General features: G+C 40.0%; 1 non-coding gene across 1 annotated transcript; it reads right to left on the bottom strand.

Annotated features, from left to right (window-relative positions):
- Positions 1-4,431: 4,431 nt before the first annotated feature.
- On the bottom strand, positions 4,432-4,538 carry LOC128291072 (small nucleolar RNA R71). Its single transcript, XR_008280848.1, has one exon. It is a non-coding gene; the product is annotated as a small nucleolar RNA R71 (small nucleolar RNA).
- Between the last annotated feature and the right edge of the window lie 1,595 nt (positions 4,539-6,133).

Raw genomic sequence — 6,133 nt, forward strand, 5'->3', positions numbered from 1 at the left:
TCGTAACCAAAATTCACACTTACTGAACTTGGTGTACAACTATTTCTCTCTCAAAATCTGCAGAACCACCCGGAGATGTTCATCATGCTCAATAACATTCTTCGAATACGCCAGAATATCATCAACGAACACTACTACGAACCGATCCAGATAGGGTTGGAAAACTCGGTTCATTAAATCCATAAAAGCTACTGGTGCATTCGTCAGTCCAAACGGCATCACTAGGAACTCGTAATGATCATAAGGAGTCCTAAACACAGTCTTATAAACATCAGTATCCTTGACCCTCAATTGATGGTACCCCGATCGAAGATCTATCTTAGAGAAAACTGAAGCTCCATGAAACTGATCGAATAGATCATCAATCCTCGGTAAAGGGTACTTATTCTTAACAGTCAATTTATTTAGTTGCCTGTAGTCGGTGCACATACACATGGATCCATCCTTCTTTTAGAGAAACAAAATCGGTGCTCTCTACGGTGACACACTTGGGTGGATGAACCCTCGATCCAATAACTCTTGAAATTGAGCTTTGAGTTCTACAAGCTCTTTTGGTGCCATTCTGTAAGGGACAATAAACACTAGAGCTGTACCAGGAAGGAGCTCAATCCCAAACTCCACTTCACGTTTTAGAGGTAACCCCGGTAGCTCTTCAGGAAATACATCCGGAAAATCCTTAGCAGTCCTGATATTCTTTACTAAAGAGTCCCCAACTTCTGAAGCATTGATGTAGGCCAAGAATGCCTCACAACCCTTGCGAACCAACTTCTCGGCCCTTAAAGCAGAAATTACATTACTCAAATAGTTCCATCGTTCCCCAATTACCACTACCTCCTCATCTGTCTCAGTTTTCAGTACTACCCATTTACTGGCATAGTCTAAACTTACTCGATGTTTAACTAACCAGTCCATGCCCAGTATCAAATCAAATTCTCCAAAAGGGAGTTCCAATAGATCTTTTGAAAAGATAACCCCTTATACCTCTACAGGGACGTCTCTAAACAATTTATTAACTTTGACAGACTACCTCAATGGACTCAATAGAGTAATTCCACTCGAAGTATTCTCAACCAAAATCCCCAACTTCTCAGTAACAGCACAGGCAACATAGGAATGGGTACATCCTACATCTATCAATGCAGTATAAGGTACATTGAAAATTAAAAACGTACCCATAAAACATCTGAGGCATTTCTGTCCTCTTGGGAATGAGCAGCATAGACCAAGGCTGGCTCCCTCGCCTCAGTGTGACCAGCACCTCTGCCCAGTGCTCCACGGCCACGGCTCATACCATTTCCACCCCTGGCCTGACCACGGCCTTTTGGTGGCTGCTGAACACCTCTCGGCAGCTGAACAATACCCATACTAGTAGCTTGCATCTGATTAGACCTACATGGACAATCTCCTATACGATGCTCCAAAGACCCACACCTCAAACACACCTCCATCTGTACCCAGTACGCACCCTGATGGCGTTTCGCACAAATAGCACAAGACTGCGGCCCAAAAGCAGCCACAAGGAGCCCAACTCTAACTGGCCCATCAACCCTGGCCTTTTTCTTAGGCCTCCTAGCTGAACTTGAGGGCTCTCAGACCCTCTTACTCCTACCCCTATCCGTCTCACGATTCTAGCGCTTAGCGCGCTTCACTTCCTCGGTGATTTTTGCTCTTTCCACCAACACAGCAAAATCTCGCTCCCTCTGTGGAGCAATCAAAACTCATAGATCATCTCTAAGGTCATTGTCAAAGTGAACATAGCGCTCGTATTCTATTGCCACCATCCCACGTGCATAGCGGCTAAGTCGTAGAAACTCAAACTCATATTCTGCTACTGACTTATCCCCTTGGGTCAAATTTAGAAACTCTCTCCTCCAGACATCCACATAACTAGCACCACATATTTCCCTTGGAATGCAGTTTTGAACAACTACCAAGTTAACCGGTGAGGCTGAGTACTCTCTTTAACTGTAAGCCACCATTGATAGGCTTCATCTCGCAGCAAGGACACCGCACCTTTCAGTTCCTGCTCAGGGGTGTAGTCGAGGCCGTCCATTATCCTCTTAGTGGACCCAATTCAATATTCAGACACATTAGGGGCAACTCCAGCGATACCTCTAAAAATTTCAGCCCTATTAGACCTGAGTCATTCCATCACCAACCCACAGCCTACAGTGCCAGTATTGGGCCCAATGAACCTCTCCAAAATTCGTAACATAGCTTAGGACAGTGAGTCATCCCCAGCCACACGATCATGTGACCCTGTCTCAGTCACAGGTGAAGTCGGTGCCTTTCTAGCTTCATTGTTAGGCATGTGACACGATGCCGATGACCCATGATAAACTGTAATTTATACATATTTTTATCCCATGCTTAGCCCATTTATGAATGGTTTCTCCTTAGATTTAGTGATTTTGATGCTCCAAATTCTTTAATTTCATGTTTTATACTTAGGAGAGCATAGGAAAGTAAAAAGAGCGAGAAATGGGTCGAAAATGGAGAAAATGGACCCATATGAAAAATGAACACGGCCTAGACTTCCTCACACGGGCATGTCACATGGCCGTGTCCATTTGGCAAGATTGAAGCATGACTTTCACGGGTAGACTACACATCCGTGCCTATTCAACAGCCTTGACCACAGGCTGGAGTAATCGTACACGGGCGTTTCACAGGGGCATGTCACTGCCAAACCTAAGTATAGTCCTATTCAGAAAAGGCCAATTTTTAGGGCTCTTAGGCATCCAAAAGCCTATTTAAACACCTGAGGAGGTACTTAAGAGAGGGACGCGGAGAGTAGGAAGCAAGGAATTACTCAAGGAAAGCCGATTGATCCATCTCAAAAGTCCAATTCATCGTCAAGTTTGAAGATCTCCCTTCATGTTCCTTCAGGAGTTTTGGGTTTTCTTATGTTTTTGTTATCTTTATGCTTTTGAGATGTTTTATTTCATAAGTATGAACCAAACCCCCTAAATACCTAAGGGGAATGAAACCTAAGACGGATCTTGTTATTATTATCTGAATTGTATGATAAATATTTGACTTGTTCTTAATTATGTGTTCTTAATTCTTGTTTTGATATTCCAAGATATTGATTCAATTTAAGCTCTTACTTAGAGGAGGAGTAGACCCTGTCTAAGAGTAAATTTGTCATAATTAAGCGGAGTTGATTACACGCCTAGAGATAGGGTGACAAGATTTTTCTGGATTAGGGTGAAACCCAATAGGGGAATCCATAGATTGAGTTAATTCAATTCTAGGGTGTTAATTAGAAAGAGATTTCAATTATTCAACCTAGGTTTAGACGTTATTAGTCTCAAGAGAGATGATAATATAACTTAGGGATTTCTACGAATCAAGTCAAATGAATAAATCGTCTGATTCAGAGTCAAATAACAAGTGAAGTCTAGGTGGATTTTTCCTTAGGTATTGTCTTAATCAATCGAATTTTCCAAAAATTATTTTCCCAAATTTTCTTTCTGTGCATTCTTAGTTTAGTAATTAGTTTAGATAACCAAAGCCTCTTAATTTTTAGGGTAGATAATAAAAAGAAAGTAAATACTAGTACTCGTGGTTCCTTTGGGTTCGAAAATCCAGTCTTGCTGAGCTATACTACTGTTCGATAGGTACACTTTCCTTAATCATGATAATAAGTTAGTCTCAAGAATGATTCATTCATAAATCTTTAAAACCTATCACGAATATCACGTATCAAGTTTTTGGCGCAGTTGCCGGGGAACTAGGCTATTAGGAACACTCGATTTTTATTACTTTAGCGATTTTACTTTTATTGCAATTTAAATTTTTATTTTCTTTTCTAATTCTTCATTTATTTTCTTCTGACAGCTTTTTCTAGTTTATGACCAAAAGAAACCCGTCAAGACCACTACTTTTTTATAGTGAGATCAATCGCACAGTTCACAAAATTCGAAGAGAAATAAGGCAAAGCTTACGATATACAGAGGAAGAGCAAGAGGACGATACTTCAACCACAAATGAGGAGGTGGCTGAAAACCAAGAAAATTTGCTACCTCCTGCGATTGCTGTTAATTAGAATCCTGCTCTGCGCACTATTTTTGATTATGCTAAACCTTCTTTAACAGGAACTGAATCGAGCATAGTTAGACCGATTGTAGCTACAAATACTTTTGAATTGAAACCTAACACAATTCAAATGATACAATAATTTGTTCAGTTTGATGGTTTGTAGGACAAAGATCCCAACGGCTCACTTGGCAAACTTTTTGGAACTATGTGATACATTTAAAATTAATGGCATTTCTGATGACGCCATTTGCCTTCGGTTATTCCCTTTTTCATTGAGAAACAAAGCTAAACAATGGTTGAATTCGTTACCACTGGGGGTCAATCACTACTTGGGAACAAATGACCGAAAAGTTTTTATTAAAATATTTTTCGCCATCTAAAATGGCTAAATTACGTAATGATATCTCTTCTTTTGTGCAGATGGATTTAGAAACACTCTACGATGCATGGGAGAGATACAAGGACCTCTTGAGAAGATGCCCTCACCATGGGTTACCACTCTGGCTACAGGTTCAAACCTTTCGTAATGACTTGAATCCTTCGACTCGACAAATGGTTGACGCAGCTACTGGCGGAACCATCAATAATAAGGCACCTGAAGATGCCTATGAATTTATAAAAGAGATGTCACTGAATAACTATCAGTGGCAAGTCATGAGGACAAAGCCAACGAAAACAGCCGGCATTTATAACATCGATTCGGTCACGATGCTCTCTAATCAGGTAGAACTCTTAAATAAGAAAATTGATGGTTTTCTTAGTTCTTCACAGGTTCACCCAGTAATGCAGTGCCAAGCAAGTGGAGGTGGATCAAGCAATTCAGAATACCCACCCTATGGCCACAACATGGAGAACGAGCAGTTAAATTACATGGGTAATAATCCTCGATCTCAAAATAATCCTTATAGTAATACTTACAATGCAGGTTGGAGGAACCACCCAAATTTCTCATGGGGAGGCCAATGGAAATAGAGACCACCACCTCCAGGCTTCCAACAACCACCCTACCAACAAGAGAAAAAGGCAAACCTTGAGGAGATGCTAACAAAATTCATCTCAGTTTCAGAAACTCATTTTTAGAATACCGAGACAGCACTTAAAAATCAACAAGTGTCGATCCAATGGCTCGAAACTCAGATAGGTATACTCGCTAAATTGATATCTGAAAGACCACCAAGAAGTCTACCTAGTAACACTTAACCCAACCCAAAAGAGCACGTGAAAGTAGTTACACTAAGGAATGGGAAAGTGTTAACTGAATCTGAAAAGAAGCCACCACAAAAAGCTGACAGAAAGGAGGTCGAACCCGAAAATAATGACAACTTAATGCCAAAAGAATATAAACCACCAATCCCATACTCAGCAAAGTTGAAGAAAGACCGAATGGATGCGTAATTTGGTAAATTTCTTAAACTTTTCAAACAACTGCATATTAACTTACCTTTTATTAAAGCTATATCGCAGATGCCTACATATGAAAAATTCTTAAAGGAGCTTCTAACAAACAAAAAGAAGTCTGAATACTTATTTACAGTGGAACTTAATGAGGAGTGCTCAGCCATACTCCAAAACAAACTGCCAACCAAACTGAAAGACCCAGAAAGTTTTACTATTCCCTGCTTAGTTGGTAGTTTGAATGTTGATAAAGCACTAGCTGATTTAGGCGCCAGCATTAATTTGATGCTATATAAAATGTTTAAACAACTTGGACTTGGGGAACCTAAACCCACTAGGATGAGTATTCAATTAGCTGATAGATCTATTAAATATCCTAGGGGAATTATAGAGGACGTACTTGTAAAAGTAGATAAATTTATATTCCCTGTTGATTTCGTTGTGCTTGACATGGATAAAGATGTTGAAGTGCCTTTAATTTTAGGTCGGCCATTTTTAGCCACTGTTAGAGCTCTAATTGATGTGGGTGATGGTAAATTGGTACTTAGAGTAGGTGACGAAGAGATTATTTTTAAATTTTATGATGTTATGAGATTTTCTAGAGAACAGGATAACTCATGTTATTTTATCGACTCTTTTGGTCATGCTACTCAAGATTCTTTTTAGGAAATCGTAAACAAGGACACGATGGAAC

The sequence above is a fragment of the Gossypium arboreum genome, chromosome 3 (assembly GCF_025698485.1).
Source record: "Gossypium arboreum isolate Shixiya-1 chromosome 3, ASM2569848v2, whole genome shotgun sequence".
Classification (NCBI taxonomy): domain Eukaryota; kingdom Viridiplantae; phylum Streptophyta; class Magnoliopsida; order Malvales; family Malvaceae; genus Gossypium; species Gossypium arboreum.